General features: G+C 46.0%; 1 protein-coding gene across 5 annotated transcripts in view; it reads left to right on the top strand.

The window, feature by feature from the left end:
* Positions 1-13526, top strand: part of SEMA5B (semaphorin 5B) — a 271124-nt gene that overhangs the window by 51265 nt on the left and 206333 nt on the right. The window contains exon 1 of one of the 5 annotated variants that reach the window (XM_032114158.1): positions 2106-2167. The exons of the other annotated variants lie outside the window; for them this stretch is intronic. The gene's annotated coding sequence lies outside the window, so the exon portion shown is untranslated. Of the gene's footprint in view, positions 1-2105; positions 2168-13526 lie in introns of those variants that run through there. 5 annotated transcript variants of the gene reach the window in all.

Genomic DNA, 13526 nt, shown 5'->3' with positions numbered 1-13526 from the left:
GGAGAACTGTGCCTCATGGGTGCCTGCAGAAATGCCTCTCTGGGGAGAGCTCTCACAGTTGTGCTGAATGTCTCTGTGTTGAGTGTGCTGGACACACGGACTCTGTGACACTGAAGTGCCACGTCAGCCACAAGGGATAGCGAGATGCTCTGCTGATAGGAGAAACTATGTGTATGCTGGGCAAATTCCTGTGGGTCCAGATTCCAGAGCTGTTTCTAAGCAATAAAATTCTACTTGCAGTTTTTGTTTCATTTCCCAGGCCTAGGACTTGCTTTACTTACCTGAGGCTCACAGCACATCTGTTAAGGTTCAGAGGAACCTAGAGGCTAAAATGGGATTTGTAACTCTGTAGGACAGACACCATTTGAAGGTCAGCCTCATGCTGGAAACGACACCAAGAGACAGAGTTCTTACAGTGACACTTCCAAGTGACTTCCAAGCTGGAACCTGAAACAGTTTGCCACAAATCCCTGTGGCTGCATTTTAAATGGCCTGGTGGTGCTAGGTCACTTGTCAGTAACTCACTGCTGAACACTCCTGAAACAGAAGAGAGCTCTGTGGGGCAGCTGCTCCCCAAGATAAAGCAGAGCACAGAGGGTAGGAGAAAACAAATAACAACAGAAAGAGATGGCCACTGGCCAGGTTTGATGATACAATTTTTAGGAAACTCTGAGTGTGTAGAGAAGATTTCTGTTTTCCCTGACATGCTAACGATTCTTGTGGCTCCAAAGTATTTGAGTGGAGAGGCAGCATGAGAACCTCTATTCAGTTCTGCAGGAATAAATGGCAAGCTTGTATTTCTGTGGGACAGCCCCAGCCCTCCTTTGCAGGGGAATCTGAGTAACAAACCAGAAGTGACCCAAGCATGTGTTGTGAGCCTGCAGACCCAGCCCTGCTGAAAAGCTCTTGAGCGCGTTTTGAGTAACCTCAGAAGGGTTTGTTTGATTCGGATCTGGCATTACTTCTGTCACAGCCTCGATTGGCAACGTCCCTGCAGTGACTGGGGCCTGAGCAGCGTGATTTACAAGGGAAGTTGCTATGTTAAACAAAAGTTACATAAGGAATAATTTACCCCCAGCTGTGCACAATAATGCTGCTGTAATGCTGTCAAGACACTGTACTGACTTCAGAAACCGCCTGTGTGAAGTTTGAGTATCTTGTTGTTCTCCCCAGGCCTCACTGAGGGCCTTGGAGCCGCAGCTGTGCTCCTTCACTGCCCGTCCTCCCCTCTCATGCAGCCACAGCACGGGAGGCACGGGCACGCAGCCCTTGCAGCCCTGCGCCTCCCAGCACAAGCCATCCCCCACGCAGGGTGGTGCGGTTTGGTTGGGGGAATTACCCCCTTCTCTCCACACTTCTGGCTGGCTGGGTGCAAGTCAGCTCCAGCCCGGAGGCTGCAACCAGAGCCTTGGCATGACACAGAGCTAAGTGCCTCCTCGGGACTTATTAACAAACTCCCCTTTGATGCTCTCTGAAATACAGATTCTGTGGCTCCTGGTCTGCATCCAGAGAGTCCAGGGTGTGGGTAGACGTGGTAAGAGTGCGCACACCTGACCTGCAGGCGTGATCAGCAGCGTGCCAGAACAAAGGCCTTGTGGGCCTGAAGGGCAGCTCTGCTGCCAGGCTTGCCGGATCCTGACATCTGGCTGCGAGTCCCGAAAATGGCTGGGAGCGTGAGCTGGGAGCGTGAGCCCCGTGCGGGAGTTGCTGAGCCTGGAGCAGTTTACAGCAGGCCCTTGTGCTGTTCCCTTCCTTGGGCCCCTTGGACTGTTTGTGTACTCATGACCCCCAGACCCTCTCCAGTGGGACTGCAAGCTACAGCGTTTCAAGTGAGAGAAGGATGACAGGGGGGATAAAGAGAAGCGAGGGAAAGGCACCTAATACGATTTCAGAGAGCCCTCTGGCAGTCTGTCCGTGGGAGGCTGCCATGTATAATAAGGAAACGATTTGTCTGGGAATGATTCAGCATGTAAAATTCTCCCTCCCTGACCTCTTTCTAAGTCCCCAGCATGGGATTGCGGGAGGTTTCCAGCAGAGGAGAGCCGATAAGGCGCAATAGTTTTCATATGCTTGGAAGAGAGGTCCAAGTGTCCATGCTGAGGCAGCATTCTCACTGCCATGTGGGGCTGTGTGGAACCCACATTTCACCTTTACTCCATGGAAGGAGGTGAGTTTTTTCTTGCTTAGAGACACATTAACCATCAGGGAACTTTCCTTCCCAGCCAGCCCTTGGGGTTGTGCTTCCCACAGCTTCTCCTTCTGCCCTGGGAACCATGGTGAGCAAAACCCCACCAGCAGCTGCAGAGCTCCTTCCCTGCTGATTTTCACGGGGCTGCCTCCACACTCTGAGCTGGCCCACTGGTATTTCCCTGAGGATTCCTTCCTTTTTGTGGGGGACCACAAGGAGGGCTGGAGGCTGGAGCAGCTGCCCTGTGGGATCCTGGTACTGAGGGCTGGTTTTCAGCAGAGGAAATTTCTATGAATTTTCTGGAGCTTGCTTCTAGATGTGAGGGTTGAGATGTTTTTGCTTCTCAGGTGCTCTGGGAGTTCCTCCTGTCCAGCACTATAAGCCTGACTTGCACAAATTATTACAAAACTGCTGTTTCTTGGCATTTGGATTTTATAGGTTGTCAGGCCCTCCCATCCAGTGTGGGAGGGGAAGAGAAGAGACAGCAACAAAGTAAACTCAGTGGCCCTGAGTTTGCAAATGCCAACTTTTAATGTAGTAGCCACCTGTGTGTGCTTCTCTGTCCCCTAATATGCAGCCTGACATATTTGCAACCTTCTTTCATCGAAATCTTTATTATTTCTTGAGGTGGGATCTTCTTTTGCTGCTTGCTTTCTGCAGTAATTTATACTAATTCAAAAAAGGTATGGAGTGTCAGCAGATCAAAATGGGCAGCCTGAGGGGGCTGCAGGCCCCTGCCTGCTGCCACTGTCATGTGGGGAAGCAGCAGCTGTACTGATGAGTAGTTCCCTTCCAGAGCAGTGCAGCTGTCTCCAGACCTAATGTTGCTCCTTTCCTTTTCATTAGCTGAACATAGAGATGGCCAAGATTCCTGACCCTACAAGTTCTGGGCAGTCTAAATTCTCCGTGTGGCTGAAGGCCATGAAATACGTATGGCATGCCTTGGGGAGCTGGAGGGGGAACTGAGCCTAATTCAGAGATGGGAGAAGAGACAAGATCTGCAAAGGTGCGACCATTCTGCTGCGGGACAGGGCTGGACTGGGCATGCAAAGGGGTTTCAGGGTGAGAAATGAATGACAATCAGCTCACTTCACCTGCAGCAGTGACTTATGCTCATACCTGCTGCACTGCTGGCATTGTAACCAGCTCAGCCTGGGGGCTGTGTTTGAAATAGATCTGAGTGTGCAGCCCAGAAGCTGCCTGTGGGCACCACAGGCTTAGTGAATTCACAGGGTACAAGACCAGGGTGAATGAGGCACCCAGTGTTAGCCCACAGCGAGGCTGATGCTCAGCAGTGAAGATGTCAGGAGTTCAAGCCAGTACTTAGGGTTTATGAATTCACCTTCAGAGATACCAGCATGGACTGCAAGTGAAATAACTCTGTTCTCTGTTATTAGGTGATATCTATTAGCAGACAGCTCATTTTCTCTTCTGTTCCTGGTGGGGACATTTTGGCCAGAAGCAGTTTCCAATCTGGCAAGCAAAGCAAAAGTATTACAGGAAGGGAAAGAAGTCCAGATCCGTGGAGGAAATATTTTTATTCTCTTTTTCTTGCTGGTTTGAAAATAGCCCCTAAGCAGGATATGTCAGCCAGAAACTGAATTGTTTCAAGTTCTCTCTTCATATGTATCAGTAACAAGTCCACTCTGCACTTCTGTCTCTTTTCTGATTTTGGTGGGAATTTTAGGAAAATCTGCCCAGATTTGGATTCCTACTCGAGCTGTGCATCTGCCGGGTCTGACACTGGTAAAAATTGGCTGCTCTGTGGGGTGTCTGCATGAATAAATGGTTCTTTGTGAATGTCTTCTCCCAGCTCCTAATATCCAGGGATTGGCTCTGAAGTGGGTAGCATTTTGCAAAAGCTTTTACCTCTCTTTATCTACAGTTTGCCATCACAAAGCTGGATAGACTTCTTACCAGTATGAATGCCCAGTCCCAGCTCTGTTTTGTACTTTCTCCCCATAGCTGCCAGTACAAATGTACTGCAGTCTGTTCACAGCCAGGAGCACAGGAAAACCAGGGAGTGTGGAGGAAATTTGGCGACTGTTTGCCAGTCATCATCCTCCTTGCTCTGCTGTTCACTTTTGCTGCGTAGAACAAATCATGTAACCTTTCTGTGTCTCAGTTCCTTCCCGTATAATGAGGACAAATATTAATTTGTCTCCTAGTGACAGAGGTTGCATTCATACTCACAAAGTGCGTTTGTAATCACAGGTACTCCATCAGTGCCATATATTGTGATCCAGCCATCTGAATGATCAATGTTTCCTGACATCTGGCCACATGGAGCTGGGTCTGTGTGGTACTGTGTGGCCAGCTTCCTGCCGTGCCCATGTGCTGATCGTGTGACAACCAAGAAATGGTGGGTCTGGATGTGGCACCTGGATCTGTGCTGCTGCTTTTCAGCCTGGTGCATTGGTAGCCCATGGAGCTGGTGTAGCAAGGACAGTGTGTAGCTCCATGGGTAGAAAAGAGGATGTACAGATCCCTCTTTCTCTCTGCATCACACAGCCCCAAACTTTTGTCATCACCTACTCTCTGAGCCCCTGTGAATTCTCTGGTGTTCACCCATGGCTTGTGATGGGATGGTCAGCAAACCCATCTGCTCAGGTTCTGTGATCCTGCACCTTGGCATGATGGGGGTCTTGCTCAGTGGTAATTAACAATGTGCACTTCATTAGCATTTTCACCGTGACTTTTCTGAGCAGTCTATAAGCATCACACCAGTGCTTTCTTCATTACCTTTTCCCACTTCACTTTTCAATTAATTCTTTCCGACCTCTTCCCAGAGGAGCTACTGCTCACTCACTGATATATAAGGATTTCTTATAGCCTGGCTTTTTCTGATTTTCATACCTGGGATATTGTTTCCTATTTTGCCCTGCCTTCCCTAGATATTTAACATTTTGCATTTCTTTTATAGTCCCTGTCTGGTACTTTCTCTCCGCATTTTGTCATCCTAGTATTCTTTTTTAGCTTCCCCAGTCTCACTCTTATACAGGACAGTGGAGTTTTGAGTATTCTTAAATCATCCTGTAAAGTTCAGCAGCAGCATCCTAGGTGCTGGCTAAAAATTATTCCCATTCTTCTCTTTAAATACAGGTTTCAGTCCTTTCTGTAGAACACGGTTGCAGTGCTGCAGATGCTGTTGGTTGCATTTCTGTTGAGAAGCCCAGGACTCTTCCACATGGACAGCTGTGCAACCACAAGGCAAATACTTTATTTTAATTCTCCTAAGAGCCTTACAGAAGGTAATCTTTGCAGGAACCCCAGGAACTGGGGTCTTGCACAGATAGGAAAGCTGGCACACAGATGCTTAACCAGGGTCACAGGAGGAAATCAAAAGCCGAACTGGGATTGGGATTTTTGCACTGCTGTCCCCAGACGTGTTGTTGGAATGTCTTCAACAGGTTTTCTGCTGCCTCAGTGCATGCACACCACCTACCATCTACCACATGCAATGGAAACTGCTAGGCATGGACAGCTGACAAACTTTGAGCAGTAGGACTGAGGTGCAGCTTTGGGAGAAGCATGGATTTATGATGACCTGGTACATATTATGATATATGACACATAGGATACATTTTGTGAAATGTCCCTTAGTTGACTAAAAAAAATCAATTACTTGCATCCAAGATCCCTGCTTGAAAGGATTTCTGTCTGCAAATGGCCAAACAGCATAAAAGTTAATTGCTCTAATGTATAGCAAGCCATTTGCCCTCACACCCCATTGTTGATCTGAAGAATAGTGGCTTTGCACGGGGTGGGAAATCTGTATGGGTCATTTTTAGCGCTGACTTGTCAGACTGGTTGCAAACTTGTCTCGATGGGTTTTCCTGGCTTTGCATCTCTGGCAACACCACCACAGTGCAGCAGCAAACCAGGGCTGGCTCTGCCCTTGGCTGCAGGCAGTGAGTTACGCTCCCTCCCCGACAATGCTCTTCTCTCTTCCCTGCTGCACGGCGTATGTTGGGGGTATCTTGAGTGCTGCAGTGCTGTGGCTGAACAGGCATTCCTTCTTGCTCTATACGAGACCTGGGACTTGGGCTAGCCTGCCTTAGGTCACCTTGGCTATATCTGATCGTTACTGCAGTGTGTTGCTCTGACCTATATGTGCACCAGTGGTCCCAAGCTGCTGGTTTGTACACAAGAAGCTGGGATGCTGCTGCTTGCTGAATATTGTCTTTTGAATCTTGCTGCAGAGCGAGCAAACCAGAGTACAGATTATCTGATCACATGGCATGTGGATTATCATTTTTTAGTCATAAATAAAGCAGAAAAACTGAGATGTGATTTAGAACACAAACACACAGCCAGTCTGGTTGCTCAACCTTTGCAGCTCAGGCCAGTACCTACAGAACATAAAGGGTTAGTTATTCTTGCAGTAGCATGATTAGGTGCTATGAACACTAATGATCCAAAAAGCTCAGTTTTAGCTTACCTGAGAATTGTATGCAACTTTTTCATGCCTGTTAACTTTGCAGACAGCAGAGTTCCTACAGGAGCCAGAGATTCAGGCAACTAGATGAAAACTCACTGCAAATGCACGTAGTGTCTGACTAGACCCGTGGTCTGTGGTGGGGAGTTAGACAAGGTGAGACTGTAAAAGGCTGTAATTGTACACAGGAGATGGCTGTGATTGCTTTGAATGTGGAGCCATTGTCAGGAACACCGAGGGAAAAGCACTGCCTATTTGAGCACTCTTATCTCAAACTTCTGGCTAAGTGAAGCCAGGAAATGATTGGGGGGTGCTGTTGTTGTCTGTGCATTTTCACCCCTGGGATCTGAAGAAACTTGGGATTTTGTGCTGCCTTTGGCATGGCTTTGCTACCCTTTGCCAAGTTTCATTAATCAGCAGCCAGGGGTTACATGAAGGGTATAGTGTCTACCCCATGAGAATTCAAGGACCACAAGGAGAGGTTTCAGTAACGTTTGTTTAAAGACACTTCAAGGTTTTTAAATTATTTTTGACTCCTGAAACATAACTGCCATCCTTTAACTATTATCAATGGCATTAGAGCTTCACGTAGTAACAGCATGCTGGGATCCATGAGAGTGTCAGACTGGCTTGCTGTTACATGAAAAATGTCACATCTTGCAGCATCTCAGCTCTTGATTTTTGTCTGGTTTTTAGCACTTTGGAATTTGATGCCGTCATATTATCAAAGGGAAAAATGTCTCAAATTAGAGCCTGCTTTAAACAGATGCTTTGCAGTCTCAGATAAGTACAATTTGTAGACATAACTCAGAGAAATTTAAATGTTGAAGGCAGCTACACGTACCAAATTGCTGGGATCCACCTAAACTGCTGAATTTTTACTCCAGCTTCCCATTACCCTGTGAGGAGATTTTTTCCTTCTGAGGCATTCCCCTCGATTTGCTCTTATCCCTGAGACTCTGGTGTCTTCTGTGCTGAACAGCACCACTATCCCCTTGTCTTTGAGTCTCTTAGGCATCGCTGTTCCCAGTTGTGTGATGGTGTTGCACTTCATACGTCGCTCTGTGTGGACAGAAGGCATCAATTATGGCACGTTAAATGAAACAATATGTAGAGCGTGGGCTAAACTCTGGGGTATTTTTAGTCTTTGTTGGCCTCGTCATGGCCCTTGCTGTATTTCTCTGGGAAACAGTTGTTGAGTAGCATCATTTAGCTTGTCCCACATAACTCCAGGCTCTTGGAAAGCCAGTTTCCTGCCAGGCTTGAGACTTCTGGGATGGCTGTTTTCCCAGTGGGAATGTGCCCATTTTAGCTTAAAAGGCCTCATGCCTTATTAATGTTTTGATGAGTGTTTGGGGTGGAAAGGCAATCTCAGAATTAAGTGTTGTATTTGGGGGGAGTAAACCCCCAAGGTCATGAGTTTAAACTGTGGCCAGGTTATGTGTAGCCAACATTTGTATCCCCAAGCTCCTTTTGCAGAGCAATTGGATCACTGGATCACTGCTGTTGATGGTTCCTGATGCACAGATACTCTCCTGGAAAGGGACAAGAAGCATTCCTGTGACTGGCAAATGAAAATGCTACAGTTGGGTGGAGGACAGGGAGCCAAATCAATGCCTCCATGGAGAAGCAGTCGCCTTAGTGCCACGGTGGCTGACTGGGCTTGGCTGTCAGCTTGGCAAGGGCAGCGTTCAGCTCCGCATGCAAGGCTGTACAGGGAGAAAGCCATGTCCTGGCTGGGGGTGTGGGACAGAGTCTGTCATGAGGGGATGTCAGGAGATTTGGAAGAGGGATGTTGCAAGACCAGGGTGGGATTACAGAGGACATTGCAGAGCTGGGGTTACAGGGTGACTGAACAGGGAAGCCAACCTGACCTGGCAGCATTAGCATTGCTGTTTCCAAAACAGCTTGAGTGAAATGCTGGGGTACTAAAGGAGGGAGATGAACCTGGGGCCAGAGACGTGGCCCCACTGTCTGCCCAGCCCTGTCTGTCAGGGCCCCTGTTTCATGGCAGAATAGGCAGAAGGACAGATAAGCCTGTGCTGCCTCCAGCTCTGTGCAAAACCCCCTCCTTTAGCTGAAAAGTGAGGCTGATGGCCATGCACCGAGATCTCTGGCTCTAAGCTGTTGTGCTTAAGTGCAGACACATGTTCTGCTCTGCCCGTTGCTTCAAGCAATGGAAACCTCTAGCAAATGGTTGAGGCAAACATCTGGGGATGGTGATGTCTTGTCTTAAACTGCTGTAACAGGATTTGCTAGGGCTCGTCTGTTTTTTGAACCTACAGTATTTTCACCTTTGAAATCTCCTCTTTCTTACCCTGAGCGCTAAAAGCTTCTTTTTTTTCTTTTCTTTTTTTCTTTTGGTGTAATGGGAATTTTGTGTAACAACATGGCTCCAGGAACTGCAGCTTTATGAAGAAGAGGAAGTTATGAGAGATTGTATAAAATCATGTTCTATTATATTACATAAAAATTAAATAATACCATACTTCAGAGACAGAGGAGCACTTTTATTAGCTGAGAAAACACACATGAAATTTGAGTTTTACATGCAACAGCACACAGGGTGGGTAGCAGGACTGGGAGCAGAACAGACTTCTTCCCTGCATTTAACACAGAGAGGGGAAAAAGAGAGCAGCTGAAGACCCTGAACGTGGAATTCTTCCTCTGCTGGGCAAAGAATTACATTAAGAATTAGAGCAATTTATTTTCTGCAGTCATTATATTTGCTGAGCAAAAGACGACCTTTATATGTTCTAGTTTAAAACGAATTGTCCAGTTTTAAGATTGCTAAGAATCCAAGGAGTGAATTTAATACAGAGTTTTTTGAAGAAAACACTGCTAGTCCCAAATTGAACCAAGACTTAGATTAATCACAGTCTTCTGTGCAATAGAAGGCATTTGAGAATCCATCTAGTTCATGGGAAAGTGATCTTGGAAGAGCAACAAATAAATGCTGTGACCTTTTGACTCTGCTAGCCGTGGAGCTGTGGTAAGTTTGCAGTCAGGCACTTGGTTCCAGACAGGAATTTTCATTGCTGCAGTGAAGTAAATCACCATGAGGAGGAGGCCTCTTTGGCCTTGTCTGCATGGAGATATTTTCAGAGCTCTAATTCTCTGTGGGTGCCCCCTCCATCAGTGACAATGTAAATGGGAGCTGAATGGTAGACCTGCTCAGGAGGCATGAAATACTGGCATCTTAAACCACCCTAGTTAAGGCAATACCAGAAATGCCAGCCTTATCTCTGCTGTGGTCTGCAGTGGCAGTTTTGGCTAAATCCCATTGGTATGTTGGACTTACCCCCGGGGCAGATTTAGTGAGGGAACAAAGGGTGCTGTAGTGCCTTGAGATAGCATCATCTTGATGTGGCACAGGTAGGACACTTCCAGTTTGCCATTCCCATGCACATCTCTTTAGCAGTTCAAAGAAGATGAATTAATGATGGGAAATAAAATAACTTTTGGAAAAATCAATGGTTTTCATGATTATTAATTCAATGATCCTTAGAAACAAATGTTTTTTAAACCTTATGTTCGGGAAAGGTAATTTCTCTGCAATTAATTTGGCTGATTTTTGTTTGTTTGTTTTGCTTCTGTAGCCAGGCAGAGCTGTGTCTTCCTTAGCCTCAGTTCACCTTTCAGCCTTTCCTGAAGCTATGTCCTTTCCAGAGCTTGTGTTCATGAAATTTGTAAGAACTTACTTATCCCGGAAGCCTCCACTCTTCTCTGCTCTTGATTAAAGCTGGTCCGTGAGTTCCCAAGTTAGTAGGAAGAAGAGAAAGTCAAACTGCACGTTTGGTCTCATTTCCGTAGGAGCCAGGAACAGCACTCATTTTTGCGTAACTATAGAAACCAGCGCTTTAAAGAAATGACCGGCCAGTGCAAGATTTGGGTTAAAATTGAGCATTGACAATGATGGTTTCTCCTGATGGGTCATCATGCACAACGGAATAACAGGCCTGATTACCACTGAGACTGCTTGGGGATACAGTCCAACCAGGCTGGATGTTGTTTTGTTCTGCTTGATTGCCACCTTCTCCGTGAGAGCTCAGCGTGACCCACCTGGATTGTCACGTGAGGAGAGTAAGAGGAGTTTGTGCCCTGTGCAGTCATTACCAGGTTGTCCAAGGAGAATATGAGGAATATAAATTTTCTCATCATTGTAGCTCCTGTTGGGGAACTTTCTGCACCAACAGGTTCTGTCAGTTACTCACTGATACAGCTCCATGAACAGGCATCAGTAGTGAATGCTCTCTGTCTTTGTCTTTGTGGGCTGTGTGGGCTCTGTCCCTACCCTCACTACAAGACTAGGCAGGTCAAACATGCTGAGATCCATTAAAATGGGTCCTTTTCCTCTAATGTTGGCAAAACTGGTGCTCTTACAAGGAATCTCTCATCACTGTCATGCCTAAAAGTCTATTATGGAACATTTCCTGGGACTCAGCTTCAGAGTAGTAGAAACCTCTGGGAAAGTACCACAGCCTTCGCTGTTGGCTCTAGAAACCTCTTCTCCTTCCTCAGTGTACGTGCTCAATCTGAACCTGTGAAATGCTGGAGAAACAGCAGCTATAAACTCACTTCTCTGAAATACTTCCTTTTCCTCTTTTCATCCTCTCCCATCTGCTCTTTTCTTGTGCTTCTGTTCTTTTGGTGATGGTGAAGACCCTCCCCCCCCCCCCATATTCATTCTGTGGATTTCTTCCCCCTCAGGCAGCCGGTGAAAAGTACAAATGACATTTGATGTAAATCAGAGTAAGATTCTGCCGAGTTCCCCCTGCCCCCCTTTCCATGCTCTAGGCATTAGTGTAATGAAGGAGAAGTCAATGATTGTTACTTAATTTACATCCTTTAAGGCAGATGCCTTTGACCTGTGTGGGATGGGAAAAGACTGGTCAGTACGGCAATGTGTGAATGTCTAAATCTGGACTGAGGCTGATTTTTCATGTATTTAGGTAAAGACAGGAATGTACCCCCTGCCTTCCTTCTGCTGATCATCCTCACTTGCCATACCCTCCTGTGTCACCTCTTTGTGAGCAGTGATTCACGGGCTCACCAAGAACACGGCAGCTGCAGATGATCCCGATTCCAGGAATGATGACAACAACTGCAGCGCTGTTCCACCACCAGCTGAGAGATGCTCCTGTAACTGGCCAGAACAATCACTCAAAAGGAGAGATCCTTTGGCTGAGATCTGTGCCAAGGATTTTCTTGTACTATGCACAAAAAAAGCCAAACTCAAAGAGCTAGGTTGGCTTGACCTGTCCCGGTGCACAGGGAAGAGTCTAGTCCCCCACTGTGTTGTCCACAATATTTCCTCCTTCACTGACTCATTTCACCATGACAGAGTGAAAGGAAGCAACAAGCTTGGTTCTGCCCCTTGTTTTCTCTGTAGGGTGGCTGCACACAGCCCGATGTTTAATGTTTCTTGCAGTGAAGTGGATACAGCTTTTCTCTGGCAGGACTGAGGGAACTGGAACTGTCTGGGCCACAATTTGTTCCCTGGATTCTGCTCACTGGGAAGGCTGGTGCCAGCCTTTATCAGAGCACATGACGTCTTGCAATCAAGATCACAATTAGGATTTTTTTCAAAGTCAAAAATGGCCCTCCAATGATGTAAAATTTTTCATCCTTGATCCTACTATGATGGGCGCATTGTAGTTCTTCTGCTCCCCCAGCTCATCTTCCTGTTCATAGACAAAGGTCCAACAATTCATTCATTTACCATGTTTTCTGTCTTTTAAAAACTCCTTAAATTTCCATCACTGGAAAACATTTAATTGCCTTAAGCCTGCAACATGAGTTTGAATCTGGTTTGTTAAGTCTTTGAGGCCAGACAACTTTGTTAACAACAGTGGCTTGCTTTGCAGATAAATCCTCCTTTTCAGAGAACATCTTTCCTAAAGAGTTTCACAGCCGATTATGGACACAAATAACTCATCAGAAAAAGTTAGTGATACTCAGTGCTTGGCAAGCCTTGAGTTATTATCCAGTTAATGCTGTGGCACTGTGCATTTCCAGCTGTGTTGCAGTGGCACACAGACCTCAGCAGCTGTTGCAGAGCTCATCAAAGGGCTGTTGAGCATCATCCCTGATTTGTCATAAACCTAAAGGTTTCTCTGGGGAATGAATGTTATCGCCTGCCACAGCCTGGCTACACTACAGTGATGCTCCGGCACTGTTGTTATCATACATACACTGCTTGTTTGAATTCTTTCCCTCTCCCCTTTGCTTTCATTATTTTTCCTGTTTGTTGCGATAGTTGGGATCAGATTATTCATAGCCTTATGCTTCTAACTGACTTGTCTGAAAATGCAGTCTGGTGTATGCTTATGGCTACCTGGCTTCATGTCTTCCTAACCAGCTGAGTTTATATTTTAAACAATATTTAGATGCTTAATAAAGAGGCACAGAACATTTTGTGAACTGCTCAGGTACATTGTCCTTAAAAAGAAGAACGGAGTTTTAGGTGTAAGTTATGGTATGGACAAAAGCTATGTTTTATGTAGGATTTTAATGTTTGCACTTATTCTGAATAGGATGAAGCACAGAAAATTTCAAAACCGGAAAGGAAATTCTGAGGTGAGGGAGAGAGGAAGCTTTGTATGGGGTTCACAGAAATGCTTTGTTTTAAGAAATGTTTATCTTCAGATGCATAACACACAATATGCAGAAACTAAACCTTATTTTGGAATGTCTTATGCTTTTCAAAACTTTTCCGCGTCTGATTTTCCCCTTTTCATAACTTTCCCAGTTTTCTTCCCTTTTTTGCCTTTCAGACACAATTTTAGCAGAAGTGATATGATACCACAAATTGTTTTCGCTCAAGGAAAAAAATTTCCAAAGATTTTCTGAGCACTTCAGCCTTACTGCTGCTGGAAACCCTATTTCAATACTCATGTG

This window comes from Corvus moneduloides, chromosome 7 (assembly GCF_009650955.1).
Source record: "Corvus moneduloides isolate bCorMon1 chromosome 7, bCorMon1.pri, whole genome shotgun sequence".
Lineage (NCBI taxonomy): Eukaryota > Metazoa > Chordata > Aves > Passeriformes > Corvidae > Corvus > Corvus moneduloides.
Note: the sequence above shows the minus strand (reverse complement) of the source record. Positions and strands in the feature narration are given on the sequence as shown.